The sequence below is a fragment of the Onychomys torridus genome, chromosome 7, assembly GCF_903995425.1.
Source record: "Onychomys torridus chromosome 7, mOncTor1.1, whole genome shotgun sequence".
NCBI lineage: Eukaryota > Metazoa > Chordata > Mammalia > Rodentia > Cricetidae > Onychomys > Onychomys torridus.
Window position 1 is genome coordinate 67,107,749 of NC_050449.1, and position 21,144 is coordinate 67,128,892.

A 21,144-nucleotide genomic window follows, 5' to 3' on the forward strand; every position below is an offset into this window, starting at 1 on the left:
GGTTCAGTTGTTAAGAATGTTTGCTGCTCTTGCAGAGGAGTTTGGGTCATAGTGCCCATGTTTGGTGACTTACAACCACATGTAATTCCAACAGTCACGTGTACATACCCACATACAGATACACACATAATAATAATTAAAAAAAAAATCCTGGATCCTGCCAGCATAGGCCAAGTGATTATATGAAATGGTTTGAGTATTCGATTCTGTCTCAAATTGGAAAAAGCTGAGAATTTTGATGGAGAAAGACTAACAATTAAGTAAAACTTGCATTTATCTAGAGGCTTTCATCGTTTGGCTGCTTTTAGCCAAATACACAGTGACAGGAGGAATTAACACTCTAAGAACTCTAAGAGATCAAATATGACTTAAAGAAGAAGCTTTAATCACCAATTAACATGGGACAATGTAACAGATGCATGGGCAGTTCACATCCCAACCTAGTTTTAACACTTAAAGAACTAAGATAGTTGAGGATAGAAGAATATATTTAACTTCTAAGCCATATTATTATTATTTTTATTTCCTTGGAGGAATTTTCTAATCTGTGGCTTAAAAAGGGTAGCCTAAAACTGTTTACAGGACACAGACATATGGGGCTGGGTAGAAGAGACATATAGAACGTTGCTGAGTGTGTGTGTGTGTGTGTGTGTGTGTGTGTGTGTGTGTGTGTGTGTGTGTTGGGTATGTACACATATGTATTTATGTATGTGTATGCATGTGTGGAGGTCAGAGGTAAAAGTTCATGTCTTCTTCTCTTGTACTTGTTTTACTGAGATGGTCATTCACTGAACCTGGTGCTTACTGATTTGGTTTTACTGGCCATTGAGATGCAGGGATCCTTTGTCTCTGTTTTCCCAGGGCTGGGATTTACAGGCTCTAGCGGTGTTTCTGGCTTTCCCCCTGGGTTCTGGGGAATCTAGACTCAGGTCTCATGCTCACACAGCAAGCCCTTACTAGCCAATCATTTCCCCAGCCCTGGAATATGTTTTATTCTGCTCTGTCTCACTAATATGAGCCTGTTGACCAGATCTGGCAGCAACGATAAACACAACCAAACCCTAAATATCCCTGTTTTTCTTCAGGATGAAAGCGGCCTCTGAGAAATCCCTTTGGGAGTCTGTGACTCTCAGCGAAGTTGGAGGGCTTTGCGTTTTTATAGAAATATCCCATGCTTTGCATGCTGTGGCAAATAATAAAAATGTAGAGTGAAGTAATTAGATTGTTATTAAATAACAGAAGCCGTTCTTGCTTCCCCAAAACCTCATCACGGGGTGATGTGAACCCCAAATGGAGGACACAGAGACAAAACCCCAAACTAAACCTTTAAGTTATCTAAGCAAGGTTAATTCAAGAGACAGTGTAGCGGGGAGATGTCCTTGTGTAGAAGTGAAGAGTCTCCCTGGACAACACTAAACAAACGGTGAACGAGACTCTTTTTTTTCAGCTACCTCTAGCTTCATCTCTCCTTTTTTACCTTTTAATGTCAGCTCTGCAAAACCCTCCCCTTTCAGGGCCTTAGTGTCCCTTCATTTTTAAGAGGAATATTTATTTGATCAAGTCACAAAGAGGAAATTAATACAGTAGTACCCTAGAACACCAATATGGGAGACTCTTGCCTTGGGACTCACGCATTTATCATTTTACAGACTTTATACAAAGTTGTTCATGGGCTCCTCTGTGACCTGGGATCCGGCATTTGCTGCTATCCCAGAGCAAGCCAAAACATATAGTAACAATTTTAAGTGTTTTATTTATGGGAATTAAATAATTTAAGTCTCTTCTCTAGTGACTATCACTATGGTTATGATTGATAACTACTAGGCCCCCAGACAGTCTAGTCCACATTTTGCCCCATATCTAAAACTAAAATGTTACTGTGTGGGAGCACTTGTGTAAGGCACCACATTGACTTGCCAGGCTCTAAGTATGAGTGGGAAAATGCAATAGATTATTACATGGTGAATATCATTTTCAAATGAACAATTTCACATATTCTAAATCTGGCTCTGGCTTAGGTACTGCTGAAGTGATTCAGAAGTTTTACGTGACTGCAAACATGTGTATGTGCTGACCGGCTAAGATGGTGAATGCTGTATGAGTCTTATTGCCCAGGCTCATAGATGAATAATGCTAGATATAATGTACAGGAAGAGTGGTACCGATTCTTTGACAACTAGCTGACCACTGAAGGCTGGAGTCGTTGCACACTGGGCATCCCAGGCGTGTGGGAGGATGAGAGATGAAAATTACTAGCACAGGGCCAACCTGGGCCACAGAGTTGTGTGTCCTTTCTGATAAGGTGAGAGAGAGGGGGGAAATCTGAAATTTCACAGAGTCAAATGAAAAGGGAACACAGCCTCCAGTCAAAGCAGTTTTAAGAGGGGTGCTTAGAGCTCTGAGTTCCTACATTAAAAAAAAAAATCAAAGACAGCTAAAATATATAACCTAGTAATACATCTCAAGATCTTAGAAAAACTGAAACATGACAAAACTAAATCCATCAGAAAGACGGAATAATGATGAGAGTGGAAATAAAGATTAAAAGACCAATGCAAGACCAATGCCACCAAGATAAAGATGACCAAAAAATCCCTCCATACACTGATCTAAGGTACTGGAGAGGGATGAGAAATGAAAGGAGACAGATGGACAGACACACAGACACACACTGTGTGACCAATAAAAGAACAAAGAACAAGCATTCTAAACAATACATGGGTAAATTATCTGAACATATACTTCTTAAAAGAAGAAATGCAAATAATTAGTAAATGTGTAAAAAAACTACCCAGCACCTTCAGCTATCGTAGAACATGAATCAAAAGCACACAGAGATTCCAGTCTGTCCCACTCAGAATGGCCGTATCAAATGCAATCAGCCAGAGAGAACAGGATGGCCCTTCACACTGTGGTGGGAGCTGAAAATCACATAGTCACTGACGAAAACAGCACTGAGTTTGCTTCAAACACTACACACAGAAATAGCCCACGATCCAGGTTGACCATGCCCAGGTATCAGAGAGGAAATGAAGCCGGCACACACGAGATCTACCCACATTTATGGGTCCCGTGCTCACAGTGGCAAAGCTACAGAACCAGACTGGGTACCTCTGGATGCATAAAGAAATCGTGAATGTACCCAGTGGAGTTTTACTCAGCCTCCGAAGAAGCCATATCATTTACAGGAGAGCAGATGGAACCAGAGACCAGCGGGTATTGTGAAGCAATACAGACTTTCAGAGACAAGTATTACATATTTTCTCACATTCATAGAACCTAAGTGGAAAATAAAGATCTGAATGTAAAAGAGCGACCATTAGGATTAAGGCAGGAAGCTGGGGGTGGGAGGAGAGAAGAAAGGATAAAAATCACGGTGGGGGAGGTAGGATTGATTAAAGCACAGCATACATATGTATGGAACATCACAATGCAACCAATAACTTACAGGATGAATATGACTTAAGTATGAATCAAAATATACGTATAGAATAACAACTTCAAATGTTTTATGTATAAAAATTAAGTGTATGTCTTATTTGAAATTTAGCTTTATTCAAATATTTCACATAAAATTGTAATCAATTAAAATTTTTTTAGAATTAAATTTTTACATAAAATTATCATTTTATGATGAGCTATAAGCTCAAACTATGATTTGGTGATGAATTTGGTTTTTAATTCTTTAAGTACAAGAATGAGTATAAGCTCAGGTTTACAAGTAGAGCCAACACAAGTAAAAAAAATGGAAAGAAAATAGAAATGAGAAAAGTTCAAAGCAAAATTGTGCTTACCTTTTTAAAAAATATTTTTATTTTATAATTAATTTAATTTTACATATCAGCCACAGATTCCCCTGTCCTCCCTCCTCCCACCTCCCAGCCTTCCCCCCTAATTCACCCCCCATCCCCACCTCCTCCAAGGCAAAGTCTCCCCTGGGGAGTCAGCCCAGCCTGGTAGATTCAGTTGAGGCAGGTCCAGTCTCCTCCTCCCTGCACCAAGGTTGAGCAAAGTGTCTCGGCATAGGCCCTAGGTTCCAGAAAGCCAGCTCATGCACCAAGGGCAGGTCCTGGTTCCACTGCCTGGGGGCCTCCTAAACAGTTCAAGCTCATCAACTGCCTCACTTATCCAGAGGGCCAGGTCCAGTTCCATGGGGGCTCCTCAGCTATTGGTTCATAGTTCATGTGTTTCTGCTAGTTTGGCTATTTGTCCCTGTGCTTTTTCCAATCATGGCCTCAGTATCTCTTGATCATGTAATCCCTCCTCTCTTGTGCAGATTGGACTCCTGGAGCTCCACCTGGGGTTTGGCCATGGATCTCTGCATCTGCTTCCACCAGTTACTGGATGAGAGTTCTATCATGACAATTAGGGTGTTTGGCCATCCAATCTCCAGAGTAAGTCAACTTAGGCATTCTCTCGACCATTGCCAATAGTCTATAGTGGAGGTATCTTTGTGGATTTTTGGGGACCTCTCTAACACTCTGCTTCTTCCTATTCCCATGGGGTCTTCACTTATCATGGTATCTCTTTCCTTGTTCTCCCACTCCTGCTCCCCTAAGCTCACTTTCCCCTGGCCCTTGCCCTCCATTACCTCCCTCACCCCTGGTTTGCTCATGTAGATCTCATCCATTTCTCTGTCACTGGGCAATCCCTGTGTCTTTCTTAGGGTCCTCTTTACTAGGTAGCCTCCCTGGAGCTGTGAGTTGCAGTCTGGTTATCCTTTGCTTTACATTTAGTATTCACTTATGAGTGAGTACATATCATGTTTTTCTTTCTGAGTCTGGGTTACCTCACTCAGGATGATAAAAATAGGAAAAAACCATTAAGACAGATAGGATGCATAGTTCAGAAAACATTGTACTACTGGGCATGTTTTTATGAAGAACTGATATTACTTGAAAATTGTATTATTATTGTATGTAATTTTGTTGAAATAAAGATGATAAAACATATTTTCAAGAAGAAAAATACAACAAATTCTGGGTATATATAAATATTTAAATATTACCAGTAAGAGTAAAAGACCCACGTATATATGCAGAAAATTAAATTTTAACTTTGCCATATTCCAAGAAGTTAAGGAAAAATTGGTGCTACACACAAATTTTATGATGTCACTATAGAGAAATATTCACTAATGTAGAAAGAAAGAACACACGAACAGCTCATGAGCTTGTTTATAAACTGCATATATTTTAGGACTGTGGTAGCAGGGTCTTGGGCCACCTGTTCCAAGTGTGTTCCCCTATTAACAGAACTCTGAAGGTGATGGATACCAGAGGAGAGATTTATGAAGTACAGGCCAGATCCTGGATGAAGCACCAGCAATAAAAAAGAAAGGTCACTCTTACTGCAACTTGATATAACTCGATACACTGGCTGGCTGATATCCATGGGAAGCCTGCCCTTCTCTGAAGAGAAAAGAGGAGTGGATGGGGTCGGGGCTAGAGGGGAGGTTGTGGGGAGGGACTAGAAGGAGAGGAGGGAGGGAGGAGAAACTGTGATAGGGCTTGGAAAAAACTCATTCATTAATTAAAAGAGAATTCAATAAAAAGATCTACAGTTAAAAAACAAAAAAACAAAACACCAAACCCAAACCAACCAACTAACCAACCAAACAAGAACAAGAACAACAAAACCCAAAAGGAAGGTCATGTGCTGTGCTCTCCATCTGAAGTGTGTCTGGATAAGGTTGACAGGGTCAATAGTGTGTAGCTTATAGAATGCTGTAGCCTGCTAGAGGAGATGAATTTCGCCCAACTATTAGACAGCACAGAAATAATTTCTTCTAGTGGCATTTAGTGGGGAGAAAGGAGTCAACAGGGATATTATCTAAAACAGGACGTATTTACCCTTCAAAAGGACCCTACTTCATACACAGTCTCCTTTATGAAATTACATAACTGTTCCAATGAAAAACCCTGCCCCCACCCCATTCTTTGTTTCTTGAGTTTTGAAATGATTTAATGGTAGTTTGGGTGAACCCTAAGTATTTCTCCAGTCTGCCCTTTGGCATGTGGCATTCTATACACCCTGAAAAAAATAGACTTTCAGGCAGAACACTTGTCTATTTGCTTAGCCAGTTTGAACTTCAACTTTCTTTAAAGACAGAAGTTCTTTCTTTTTGCTAAGCTACATACTTAATTCAGAGCTCACAAAACTCCTGGGCCTTAAATTTTCAGACACTCCCTCAGTGTCTCCCAGCCCTGCTGTCTCCAGGACTCCAGAATGCTTCCATCAGCCTCCTTCACCTTAGGCACCCTGGCCAGGGCCCTTCTTCTTCTTCCCCACCTCTGAGTCTCTCAGTAAGGAGGGATACTGGACAAGAGAGGAAGGGCATCTCTGACCTCTCTAAAACACTAAATTTGGTTTTATTCTTACCTGGGAACTATCCATTTTCATCTCTAAACAACCTAGAAAATAACATGAAGCTACCATGGCTTTCTGGAAAAAACATCCTTAGAATTATCAGTTTAAAGCTTGTTTGTGTATGTGGAGGTATTGTCTCAGGTGGCCACAGCTGGCCTCAAACTTGCTATGTATCTGGGAGGGAATGACCTTGAACCATGATCCTTCTGTTTCTAAACTCTCTAGTACTGGGTTATAGGAGAGTGTTACCTTAGTGTTTTGAATGCTAAATGCCCTTCATTGTTTCAAGTATTTGAACACTTGGTTTGCAATTGGTGGCACTGTTTTGAGAGGGTTAGGTGATACAGTCTTGCTTGAGGAAGTACTTCACTAGGGGTGGGCTTTGAGAAAAAAAAAAAGCCTCAAACTATTTCCCATCAGCTATGTCAACTTCCTGCTTCTACTGCAATGCCGCACACCACTTGCTTCCATGGTTCCTCACCGGCATGGGATGGACTCTTACCCTTCTGAAACCGTAAGCTGAAATAAACTCTTCCTTGTCTAAATGGCTTTGATTGGGATGATTTGTCACAGCAACAGAGCAGTAACTAAGACAGCCACTATACCTGGTTTGTGCAGTGCTGGGCATTGAACTTGGGGCTTCCGGCACACAAGCCAGCACTCTATGGAGGCATACCTCTAACTTCAGCTTTAGCTTTTCCTACACAGACGGTAGCTCCCAAGCGAGTGACATCCCCAACCCTACCTAATTTCTGTATCTTTGAGATGAGTTTTTTCTCACATGTTATCAGCTGATATTTGCTACCCTCTGTGGATGGAAACAGGAGACTTAGAACACCAGCTGTTGTCACATTGTGCCAGTGCATAACTGACAACTCCCCATGGCTCATGCTCCTCAGCTAAGCCACGAGTTAGTCTGTGATGGAGCTCTGGTATTGAGGACACTGTGAAGAAAAAGTGGAGTGAATGGGTAGGTAGGGGCCACCTGCGATGTTCTCTTCATAAACAGCAGGAACAAACACACGCTTCCTTCTATATCCATTTATTTCTTCACAACGACTTTTTGTAAACACCACAGACCTCCTGTGGTAAATCTGACTAGTTGCCAAACCTTGTCCTTTTTAGCCCAGGCACAAAGGCAGATTGCATGGGCGAGTCTTGCTTTGCTGCATGAATTCAGGACTGAAGAGCATGCTGAGTCTAGGCTTGTTATAAAGAGACTCTTGTGAAACTTCGCCATCCGCTTCCCCTTACATGCTGGCCAAATGCAGACATTCAGAGCACAGTTCCAAGCTCCCATAGACAGCAAAACTCTAAATGCTAGGATGCTGGGTCCCCGAGCCACATGGCATGGTAGAGCTGCCCAAACTCTGACTTTTACAAGTAAAACCTAGGCAAAAGTTATATTGTGTTATACTGTCTGTTGTGGAGTTAGGCCATGTGGTATTATACTCCATTGTGTCACAGAAAGGTTTTCAAAAGCCATTACTCCTTAATTATTATTACCCTGACCTCTTTTCCAACAACCATATCTCTATTGTGTGTGTATGTGGGGTAGGTGTGGGGTTGAGACAGGGTCTCATATGACCCAGGTTGGGCTTGAACTCATCATGTAGCTGATAATGATCTTGAACACTTCAGCTTTCTGCTTGCCTCTCCCAAGTTCTGGGGTTGGGGGCATGTGCCACAGGAGCTGGCTAAGGATGGAAATCAGCTGACCCATAGAGAGATCAGGCCCAGGGCCATGGTGTTATTAGAACCACTCTATTACTATCTAAACTAACTGGAGAGGGTGCTATAGGTTTTAAGAAATGTACTCACACTAGTGTAGTTTGGGGGTACTCTGTTGGGGCTCTGTGTGTTTAAATGTAATCCCCATTGTGGGGCATTAAATGGGTGGGAACTTAATACAACTGTTGTATTTAGAGTTGGAGATTCTGGGAAAAAATTAAGTTAGATAAGGCCATTAGGGGTCAGGCCTACAATTGGAAAATGGAAGCTTTAAAAGAGTTCCAGGCACACAGCCAGTCACACATGCTCCTGCCACTATGTGGTGCACACAGATGGACCTCCTGTGAGGGGTACTCTTGATTGTCAACCTGGAGAGAGGGAATTTCAATTGAGGAATTGCCTCCATCAGCCTGGTCTATGAGCATGTCTGGGTGAGCATTTTCCTGATTGCTAATTGGTATAAAGGTCCCACTGCTGGGCAGATGGTCCTGGGTGGTATAAGAAAGCCATGGAGAGCAAGCCGGGAAGCAACGTTCCTCCCTCCAGGTTGTTGCCTTGACTTCCCTAGATGATGGACTATAATTCACAAGCCAAAAATCCCCTTTCCCTCCCCAACTGGTTTTGGTCAGTTTTATCACAGCAGTGAACAACAAACCAGAGCAGTTTCTCACTAGAACCTGTAAATGCTAAGCAGACTCTAAGCCCCTAAAACAGCTAGATAAATAAAACTTACTATTTTTACAATGTTGCCTGACTCGGATATTTTATTATAACTGTGAAAATTAATGCTTGCATACATACATGCAAGTGTGAGCATGTGTGTGTGCAAGAGTGTGTGTGTGTGTGTGTGTGTGTGCGCATGCGCGTGCACATGCGTGTGCATGAAGGCTGTCTTACGGCTTTTGTGGAATTTGCCTTATTACCTCTCTCTGACATCTCATGGACTGATTTTCCCATCACATGGGAAAACATTCAGTCAGACTTATTAAACTCATGTTAAAATCAAGATTCACAGATTCTGGATGTAAGAAAAATATGCAGGTTTTGTATATGGCCTGACAGCCCTCTGGACCTTCCAGGCAGCCCAGTTCATAGTTGGGGCTCTCTGGTATATCTTAGGGAATCACCATGACTTCAGTGACTTAGGCATCATTGCTCTTCAGAATCCCAAACCCAAGCTTGCTTTTCCTCAGTGTGTCCCCCCTAATGTATAACTGCACCTCGTACTGGAAACATTTCCAAAAGAACCATAATTACATCTGCAGTATGCCCTACCAAATATCGATGGGAGAGATTATACTATCAAACTCAGAAACATACTTCAAGTCATCTTGAATCCCACTCAATTATTTATGTGTAGTGTTGACTATGTTAATAAAACCCTCTTGAGCGCATTGACATGAATGACTCTTAGATTTGTCTAGCCATCAGTCTTCCTACATTTTTAATGTTGGCAACAAAGACTGGACTAGCTCATTACATTTACAAAACAAACCATTTAATTAGATTTTCCAAACTGCAATAGAGTAATTTTTGTAAAGAATTTAATCTTTGAGTTTCAGTGGGAAATATGAATATTTTACTAGCAGGATAAAAAATGCTTACTTAAAATTATACAGAGAAAAGGCTTGGCAGTTTAGAAAAAATATGATTGTTTTTCTTTAGACTGTATTTATTAGCATTTAGTTGGAAATGTATATCTTTTCAGGGAGTTAGTGTTTATGTATAAACTTTACACGTAATGAAGAAGCATGATTATATATGGTTTATGTGGCAGGGCTGGCACACACATAACTGGTTTTCTTTTCTGCCTTTTTTATTTTAAATATAGGGTCCTATGTAGTGCAAGTTCTTCTAGAATTCATTATATAGCTAATGATAACCCTGAAACACCTGCGGCTTCTGTCGTAATCTCATGGGATTATAGATGTACATGTGACACAGTTTCCAGCTATTGAACCCATTTTCCTGACAAAGCAAATGTCTGTTGCCATCACAGTGTTCCTCTGCTATCACTCACTGCACAAGCACTTTGCTTCTGTCCGAAGAGATGGGTAGCATACATTATGTTTCCTTATACAGTCTTAAACCCTCTTCCCTGGTGATTGGCACCATTCTCTAGTCCCCATTGGTGGTGATGAAGGGCTGGAGGGAATATCAATAAGAAGCAGAGGTTTGGCTCAAGGCCTGTGATGCTTCGCTGGGTGTCAGGTGCTCACAAGGGAATAGGCTTATTACCCAGAAACTTTGGTTCTACAATAAATGAGTACCAGATTGTGGTAAAGCCACACACACACACACACACACACACACACACACACACACACACACATAGACAGACAGACAGACAGACAGACAGACAGATACACACACACACACACACACACACACACTTACCTATGCTACTGTAACTCTTTAGTAAGTATATATAGGTGGAGATTATGAGTTCTCACAAAGGAACAGGCTTATTACCCAGAAACTTTGGTTCTAAAATAAATGAGTACCAGATTATGGTAAGGACACACAGACACACACAAACATACACAGACAGACAGAAAGACATTCTCTCTCTCTCTCTCTCTCTCTCTCTCTCTCTCTTCTCTCTCTCTCTCTTACCTATGCTATTGTAACTCTTCAGTAAGTATATATAAGTAGAGATTATGGGTCCTCATTCATACTGTGAGAAAATTAAGCCATTTCAGATAAAGATCTAGTGATGTGGGTGCATCTCTGAAGGTGAGGTAGCATTTAAAATTCTGGCTGCCAAAGTGAGGTATGGTATTAGCTAGGCAGAGTCTAGGAGGAACAAAAGAAATGAAAACTGTACGTAACATGTTAAGAAAAAGGAGCCTGGAGTCAGGTGAATCGTCCATAAATGAAAACAAACGAGGAAAGCTTAGCTAGAAGAGCAGATCACGTTTGTCAACTTTCTCAATAATCGCCAACTGTGACATATTTCTGACAATCCAATTATAAAAAGAAATTACAAAGAAAATGGAGATAAGGAAAAACAAAACACCTTAATATGCCTTGCTCCATGGCCATGAGATGAACGCCGGGAGCTCAGGAGGAGCAGGCAGCCTGCTCAGGATCCCAGCAGCTTCCTCAGCAAAAGCTCAGAAACACAAACACAGAAAGACAGCCAGGCTTCCTGGGTTTACAAAACTGCACATGGTGTGGGCGTATTGCCTCCTTGACAGAGCCTCTGATATTCTCTACTTGGACCTGCCTCAACTGAATGTACCAGGCTCTGCTGACTTCCCATGGAGGCCTTAACTTGTTGGAGAAGGGAATGGGGGGTGGGTTTGGGGAGGAGAAGGCTGGGTGGGTGGGGGGCGGGAGGAGGGAAGAGAGGGAGATCTGTGGTTGGTATGCAAAATGAATAAAAATAATTTCTTAATATTAAAAAAAAAAGAATTCTGATCTAGACCTTCCAGCTGCAAAGCTGGGCTGGAAGGCTCACAGCAAGCAACCGCTCCTGGAGAAGGCTGAGTCCAAGCCCCCAGCACATCAAGGATAGCGGAAGTGGAGGTCCTTATCATCTGGGCTGAGGTGGACATCCAGGAGTAAAATAAGCATGCTGGGGATGGAACAGCATTCAAAACAGAGGTTAGCATCAGTCTGAAACATGATGGTAAGATTCAGGCACCCAAGAAGCTACTGCCTGAACTGAGCAACTTTGGAATAAGGGAAGGCATTCGAAAAGAAACAGACATAGAGTCCTCTCAGCTTGTATACTTTTTCCTTTAAAATATTTTATTATAATTATTATTATTATTATTATGTGTGTACATCTCATGGGGCTGGTGCATAGACCTTGTAGACTTGGGAGGTCAGAGGACCGCTTTGTAGGATCAGTTCTCTCCCCCCTTTTTATGTGGGTTCCTGGGATTGAACTCAGGTTGCTTAGCATGTACCTTTAGGTGCTGAGATATCTCACCAACCCAATATGCAGTTCTTTTCATCAGAACCCTAACAACAGACAGAATGTTTTCATAAGAGTCAGAATGGGGAATTGAAATGTAGATTCCATACATGTATGCAACCCACATGTATTATTTGCTATGAACCAGGTACTACTATGCCACATGGAGAGAACACAGCACAGATGTAAACAGTATCTTGACTCCCAGTAGCTTATGATACAGTGATGAGAGACAGACAGACAGGACTAGATGTCCTGTGGAAGGCTGGAAAGGGCGGTGGGGGGGGGGAGAGGGATGAGGGCCGAGTGGAGAGTTGTTCAGGATGGTTTCTAAGGAGAGGAAGGCACAGCAGAGGACAGTAGTCAGAATGCAATCTGTGCCGTCACTTCCCAGAAAGTGTTTGAGGAAGAGGACAGAGAAAGTGACAGATGCGGAAGCAGACGAAGAAGTTTCAAATCCAGCAAGCTGAGGGCGGCCCCTGGGCCTGACACAGAGAGAGGGGACATTGAGTTGAGTTCAGAGAGGCCCCAGGACCAGGCCTGACACCCACCTCTCCCCTGGTCCCCACTAAAGACCTTTCTCTTGTGCAGTGACTAGCCCTGGGTGACTTGCACCTAATCGACAGCTGTAACACATCACTTTGGTTCTGTTAGGTTTTGAACCTGGACATCCCAGTCTGGTCACGTCCACTCTGTACTCTCCAAGATGTCCCTGTCTCTGCCATGTTCTCCCACGCATCCCTAATATACTTTCTGCTCCCCATACCGAGAAGCAGTCATGTCCTTCCCTTTCCTTTCCTTTTTATTTCTTTAATTTCCATTCAGGTTCCAGCCTGGAAAGGAGACTATAGGAGAAGGAAGAGGTAGAGGCATATTGGCATGTGCAGTGGCGCCGTGGCAGAGCAAGTGTGGGTGGGCATACAAAGACTGTGGTAGGTGTGGTGAGGCATGGTGGGGACAGGATGTACTCTGGGTACTGGATCTTTCCAGTATATAACTTAACCTCTCATGCTTTTCCTTCCAGAATTAACATTCTTAAAAGGAAATGGCAGTTTATTGCCCCATTACCTCTTTTGCACAGATCCATAGATGGCTGTATGGGGGAAAATGGACTGGTAAAAATATGCAAAGGGAAGATTGATGACATGGCTCAGTCATTAAGAACAGTGGCTGCTCTTCCAGAGGATCTGAAAGGTTCCCAGCACCCACATGGCAGTTTACAACTGCCGGTAACTCTAGCTCTAAGGGATATGATGCCCTCTTCTGGCCTCCATGGGAATTGCATGCACACGTTGCCCATACATACATGTAGATAAAACACTCATGCACATAAATATAAATAAATCTTTGAATAAAATGTGGTGGCCATGTTTTTTTGTGCCATATTCTCCTCTACACATTTCCCCATCTGTCTTGCTGAGAACAGCATGGGTCTTCAATCACCCTGTAGGAGGGAGTGTCTAATCAACACTGGTATGGGTCTATACATATTTTGGCTTACAGCTTCTACAAGGGAAAATCATTGTCAAATTGAAAACACCCAGTTTTCTGCAATAAAAGTCCTTGCTTATGCCTTCCATTTTAAAGGAGGTTTGTCAATAAAATAGAAAAGTAATTTCTGCTTTCACACATAGGTTATATAAGCTGCTCAAAAGCGATCAATTGCTTGCATTTCTCAGATGTTTATAACTTTTTTTTTACTCAAAACCATTGCTTAAATATTTTTATTAAAAGACTAAAATCTTTACAGAATTTACTTCTTGTCATTTCCTGTGCACTTGTCATTATTTATTTAAAAATAACCTGGAGTTGAGACACCTTTTTAGAAAAAAAATCAATTTTTATCAATTATTTATGACATCCAAAAACAAAAAGAAAGAAATTATGGTTTGGGTAGACTTAAAATAAACTATTTCCCCTTAGCGTTCTGGGTTTGTCGTCACTTCCTCCTTACTCATGAAGGAAGTGGAAGTATCCGCTAGACTATGAAGATAAGGTGAGGAAAAAAGGCTCATTTAGTTCATAATTTGTGACTGACAAACTAAATACAAAGTCAATTTGAGGATTTTTGGCTTATTTTTAAAGCCTTTTAAAATTTATAATTTCTTTGCATAGTAAGTTCAACTTTTCTTTCTCCTTTAGTTTAGCGTTAATAGGATAGATAGGTTTGAGTAAGAAACTCTATCCTGATAACCAAAAACAATAACAACAAAACAAAACATCTGGACAGGACACCTTATAGTAGCTGCCTCAGTCTCAGGCAGGCCTGGGCTCAAGGTCAGTGGGCAGAACATGAAGCCCTGGCTTCTATCCCAAGAGTGGTGGAACACACCTGTAATCCCAGCACTTGGGAGGTTGAGGTAAAAGGATCAGAAATTCAAATCATCCTTAACTCAGTAGTGAGTCTGAGGCTAGCCTAGGCTATATAAAGCTTTGTTTATGAAAAAATTAGACACACACACACCTCACTCAGAGAGAGACAGAGACACAGAGATGAGAAAGACAGAGAGAGGAGAGACAGAGACAGACAGACAGAGAGGGGCACAAACATTCTCTTGTGACCTCTGGAAAAGAAAACTGAGCAACAACCATGTCCAAAATCTAGGAAGACTTTTCAAAAGGCCTGCTGTATCTCATATGTTGTGAATGTGATCTGGGTGAGTCTGGGCTCAGCTTCTACACATTGTGGCCAGTTCTCCATCTCTAGATGGTTGCCAGGTATGACAAGCCTCTCCTCCACTCCTATGACCCATGCAGAAGAAAATCCAGGCCTGATTGCTCATTTTCTCTAGAAGGAGCTTGTTTATACACCTGGCACTTATGTTCTAATGCTCCCACACAAGTAACTGTTTCCTTAAAAACCTGTGTTAAGGAGGCAGTGGGGATTTGTATCCTCAAGTGATCCCAGGCCTCAGAAAACAGAGGCAGATACATAATGCCCTCCCACCCCCCCCCCCCCCCCCACCCCCACCCCAGAAGCTGTGTCTTCAGAATGAGAACATACAGGCTGAGTTTGGTACTGAGAGAGTGTGTTGGGGCAGAAGGACCTGTGCCCAGGTTTACATTGAGAAGAACACCCCAATCTACTTCAAGAAGAACCACCAATCTTTTCAGATGTATCTTGGGAGTCATAGGATACTAACAGGATATGTAGTATGCCCTAATTTTCAATTTGACACTAAAAGCTGAGACAGAAGGTTGGCTACATACAGGAAAGGAAAAAAACAAAAAATCCACAACAACCCTGATAGCTCCTAAAGTCTCTGCCAGATGAATTGGAGAGAACACTACTCAACAGGGATTTCAAAGTAATGGTAGGAAAAATGCCCATCGGAGCCAGGAGAAAAACAAGAACAAAGAGAAGTTTAACCAAGGGCAAGAATGAAATGTACTGAACAGAAACTGGAGAGGTGGAAACTATTGAAGTGAACTGAAAAACCAATCTAAACGAGGGTTCAACAGAATATTCAATCAGTGAGAAGGAAGGATCGGTGATCCTGAGGAAGGATCACCAGAAGAAATTCAGCATGTGCAATAAAGGTAAGGGATGAAGATAAGGGAAGACAGTCTAAGACACACTATCAGGCATGCTAGGAGGAGACACAGAGAGACAGAAACATGATCCTCGAAGAAATGGTAGACATGTCCCCAGTCTTGGCAGAGAAAACACAATCAAGAGGCAGAAAGCTAGAGCAGTCAGATGACGTCTAGGAAGCCCACTCCAGGACACACCATTATCCACACCATCATCTGCTGTTCAAAGCTTTGGACAGAGTTTTTTGAAGACACAGCAGAAAGCAAGTTGTGAGGTACAGGGAAACGTCAGCGTAAGCCCTATAGCCAGAAGGTAGTGAATAGTAAACCGGAGAGTTTGAAGAACAAACTGATTAAAACCCTTTAACTAGGAACCCCAAATCCAACCATCCTGTGTGTTAAATGCAAAGAGGTGATTTGGCTGATGATTTGGCTCAGTGGGTGTAGATGCTTGCTGCCAAGCCTGACAAACCGAGTTTAATACTCAAGATCCACATGGCAGCAGGAAAGAACCCACTTCTGCAAACTATCCTCCGACTTCCACAGGCATCACACTCACATAACTACACATATACACAAAAATTAAATGAGCAGATATAATAATAAAAGTCAACTTCATACTACAAGGTACAAGCAGAAAGAATTCTCATGACAACTGTAACTGCTGGTCCCAATTCACAGTAATACTTTGAATATATCTCTAGAATAATACTTCTCTGTACAGTAGCTAGAAATTTAGGGGTCCCCTAGCAATTTTACGATCCAATATTAGTTTCCCAAATTATCACTAAAAGATTGTCTACTGATCTGTTGTCATCCTTTATCTCTTCTTATTTTTACAGCTGTGAGTAACCTTTACTAAGCTGTTTTTCCCTTTTTGTCTTTTCTTGGTAATCTTCCAGTTATTAAAGCCATGTATGCTTATTGTAACACATGGAAAACCAAACAAGCAAAAAGTCTTCCAATTCCCACACCACCCTTCTACTGAATGCTCCTAGAATACTGACCAGATCCCCTCCTACTGGAATAAAAACTACTCGGGTGCATGTGCGCATCTCTCTCTCTCTCTCTCTCTCTCTCTCTCTCTCTCTCTCTCTCTGTATTCATACATGTGTGTGTATGCATGTGTGTGGTCTGTTTGCATTTGCCTAAATAAAACAGTTGATCACTTGTAACATTTTCTCTTCCAGATGCAACATCTTGGCTTGATGCTAACCTCTCCAAAAGACAGCTGAACCCTCCACAGGGACATGCAACCTTCAGCTGGTCTTTGACATGTCTCTCTGCCACACTCATCAGTATATTGTGTTCTAGAGATGGCTTGTGTTTTAAAACATTCATTATTTTTATGTATCTGTGTGTGTGCCTGCATGCATTTATATATACCACATGTATGAAGTATTCATTGAGACCAGAAGAAGATGCCAGATCCACTGAAACTGGCATTTACAGATGGTTGTGAGCTGCCATGTGGGGGAAGGGAACTGAATCCAGGTACTCTGTAAGAGTAGAAAGTGCTCTTAACCACAGAGCCAGCTCTTCAGCCCAAGATCATATTTATTTTTTAATCCTGGTGTGACCAGACACCAGACGGTATGGGAATCGAACCCAGTTCCTCTGAAACATCAGTCAGTAGTCTTAACTGCTGAGCCATCTCTCCTCTCTTATCACAGGTATTTTTAAGAAAACCTCAGATGATATTTTGTGTACTGAGTTTGGACTTTTCTGGAAATAACGAAGAATTCAGGAGGATTTAGGGGAGGCTAACTAAGCTCTTTGTGGCATCACTCCCTGCTAAAGCTTCTTGTCCAGCTCTGATACCATGCCAGATCCTCAGTGTGTGCCCCAGTCCTGGTACCTGAGAATTTGTTATGTTAAAAATGCTGCTTGACCATGCTTTTGGAATCATCCTCATTTTAATTTTCTACATTCTTCTTGGCTATGTTATCCCCTGTTGTGTGATGTTTTGATTGCATTCTGATGCTCAAAATTTGCTTTGAATCAAAGGGCGGAGCTAGTTACTAGCTGACCAAAATTAACCATAGAGGTTTTGGAGGACTGAGGACAGATGGAGAGACATAGGAAGTAGTAGGGTGGGGCTTAGAGAGGTTCTCAGCCCTTTTGGATGAAGGAACAAGAGAGAGGAGGTTACTGGTCATTTCTCTGCAACTTCTCTGATCATTGAGCTTTGTACCCTAATATCTGACTCCTAAGTTTTTATTGATAAAGATTAATTAGATAAATGTTTCAATCCCCATCTTCAATACATTCTAGTTCATGTAGTTTCAGCCATGTCTGACTTAAATTTAGCTTCAAAGTTTCCTCACTCACCAACTACTGCCATTTCATGCTGATGTTATATAAATAGTCATTGGCGACTGTTCAGTTTGGTTTTTCTTCAACATGTCTGTATCTCGATTTAAATCCTCTTTCACATTTGTATCCATTTCCTTTTGTCATTTAGCTGTCTGTGTGTACTCTCTTGTAATTTGCATAGTTCAGTTTTCTTCTTTGATTTCTTTGAACATAGTAATGATCATTATTCTGAACACTCTGGGATTTTATCTACTTAATTCCAACAGAGGGATATTGCTGTGGGATTGGTGTGAGTGTGTGTGTGTGTGTGTGTGTGTGTGTGTGTGTGTGGTTCCTGCAGAGATCAGAAGAAGGCATTGGATTCCATGGAAGTGGAGTTAAAGACAGTTGCTGGGTGCTGGAGGGGATTCTGGGAACTAACTCTATCCTTTGCAAGAGAATGCTCTTAACCATAGAGTCATCTCTCCAACCCCTTAGCTAAAATTTTGAATGAACCACAATATTACATGAGTTCTAAGATGCAGAGAAAAACAATGTTTTAAATGATTCTTTCAAAACATCTGTTTTCTCAGTTCTGAATACCTTTCCTTAGGAAAGTGCTCAACAAAATCCTGTACTTCCTAGAGTTACACTAACTTTCTCTCATTCTCTACCACATAATCCCAATTTCTCAGAAGTGACACACCTCCTCTGTGCACATGATTCCTACTAAGATTGTAAGTCTCTTCTTTCTTATTATTCAAATGACATTTTGATTAATTTTGACATTCTTCAGCTTAAGACATTCCCTTTCCCTTGTGTTAACTATGGCTATGCAATTTTCAAAACTATATTTAATTCAAGTGCAATGAATTTTCCCCTTTTTGTTTGTTTGTTTGTTTGTTTGTTTGTTTGTTTTTGTTTTCAAGACAGGGTTTCTCTGTGTAGTTTTGGTGCCTGTCCTAGATCTTGCTCTGTAGACCAGGCTGGCCTCAAACTCATGGAGATCTGCCTGGCTCTGCCTCTCAAGTGCTGGGATTAAAGCCATGCACCACCACTGCCCGGCTGAATTTTCACCTTTTCTTATCAATATTATATTCTATTCAAAAACAAACTGGTAAGTATATTAATTGTAACACTTTAGTTAATATTTATAATTAATAGTAATGAATATTTACAATTAATATTGCCATCAAATTTAATTTATTCATATTATAATTAATACTTATAATAATTATAGTATATCATAATGTTTATTTTTAAGAATGGAAAACACTATTAAGAGATCACTAAGATGTCAACTTAAAGATACCTGGAGCTGTATGGGAGACAAAGATGGCTCAGAGCAAGTTTTCTCTGCTCCTAAAAAATTCCTTGCAAATAACTAACAAATGATGAATACACTATATATTTTAGAAATTGTCTACCCTTCCTATGGTTTTTTCAAAGATCGTTAGTATTGGTTATCTCTCCCCATACTCTGTCTTTTATCCTGTATTCCATCCCCCACCCATTTTGTTCCTCCTCTTTCCTTCCTCCCCCTTTGCCCTCCGTACCACCTGCATTGTATCTCCTTCTGTTGAAACCCCGCCCCACCATGACCTACTCCTGACTTCTGTGAGCTCTAGAGCATGCACGTATAGGTAGTACCAAGTGAATGCTGTGAGTCTAAAAAGAGAACAAGTGAAGTTGGGAGAGAAAAGGCATCAGGAAGATCAGAAGGGAGGAGGAGGAGCAGGTGATCAAAACACTATATGCATGCATAAAATTCTCAAACATTTAAAGAAGGAAAAATGAACACAGGAGCAGAAAGCAGGACACGGTTCATGACTGAAATAAATACAGAGAACTATAGTAAAAAGTGCTCGTTCAGCTGTATGAGGAGTTCAAAAGGAAAACTGTAATTCTACGACACTATTTTTCATGAGGGGTTTGCTAAAGGTTGTACACAGTGACAATGCCCAGTACTGACAAGTCACAGGCAATCAGGTGCTCTCTAAGTACTTCAGTAGAATCATAAGTGACACAGCTTATGGCAAAGTCTCACTATATAGAGACTGACTTGTACTCTTCGGCACATCGTCTTTTTGTCTTACTCATCTCTGCTACCTTCATTTTGTATATTTGTGTGTGTGGAGGTGTGTGTGATCTACAAAACAACACAACTGTGCAGATGGCAGACCTCATGCTTTGGCACTCGGCCTCTGCCTCCCCTCTCTCAGGTCTTCCCTCCCACCTCAGCCATTCTATTTGTGATTCAACTAACTCCCTATCAATAAAATCATTCTTTCAAATTATCCACTTTAGACATTTTACTCTTTGAAAAAATGTCTTCCTCCTTATAAAAATCCTAGATTTGATGAGGACAGGAGGAAGAAATTGACTAGGCAGTTTTAAGGTGAAACAGCCCCCCCCCCCCCCCCCATGGCCAGTTTATTTCTTGACTAAAAGCCACAAATTTCCTTGGGTAGAGGTCAGAGATGCCAGAAGTATTTAATCCAAAAGGTCTCTGGTTCTACCATGGCCAAAAACTGGAGATGTCAGAAGGGAGGATCTATGTTTTCTCATCTCTTTTAACTTAACAGAGTACCCTTTTCTGGAATCCAAACTGATGATGTCATTGTGAGGCACTTAGATACTTGGGGCAGAATCTGAACCTGTTTCATCCGAACCACCCCCTCTCCCTTTCCTCTTCCCTTGAAAGCTTTAACTCCAAGGCCATGAGACTCAATGGTAGCCCACTCCTGGGACCCCCACCCCCACCCCTCGCTATAGAGGAGCTCCGCCTTTCTCTCTATCCAGCTCCTCATAATAAAATACTTCTTTCCAAAACTCACCCTTTATGGTCTGTGAATTTCATCCTTCAAATTCACAAGACAAGGACCCTAACACCACTCACTTGGGGGTGACTTTGATGGCTGCTGAATTTCTGGAAACATAGCCTCTTCAGCTATGCACAGACAGTCTAGCTGAAAAAGGCTCCATTTCTCTTAGATCCCCGACACCCTGCATCATTCCCATTTCTCTTTTGTAGGTACTGAAAACCATGTTCTCCATGTGAAAGCTTTCTTCCACAGCTTCCTCCTCCTTACATACCCAAGAGGTTGCTGTCATGATCATAGCTTGTATTTTCCATACACCTTCAACTGCTAGACTTTTTGTGTGAGTTGTATGCATGCATGTTTGTGCATGTTCATGCCTGTGTGCATAAGGAAGCCAGAAGAGGGAGTTGGATGTTCTGCTGTATGATTCTCTACGACTCTCTGTCTTTTCCCTCATGACAGGAGCTC

At 41.5% G+C, this 21,144-nt stretch overlaps 1 protein-coding gene across 5 annotated transcripts in view; it reads right to left on the bottom strand.

Moving 5' to 3' along the window:
• Unc13c (unc-13 homolog C) overlaps nucleotides 1–21,144 on the bottom strand; it is a 427,893-nt gene that overhangs the window by 97,306 nt on the left and 309,443 nt on the right. The gene's annotated exons all lie outside the window — the stretch shown is intronic.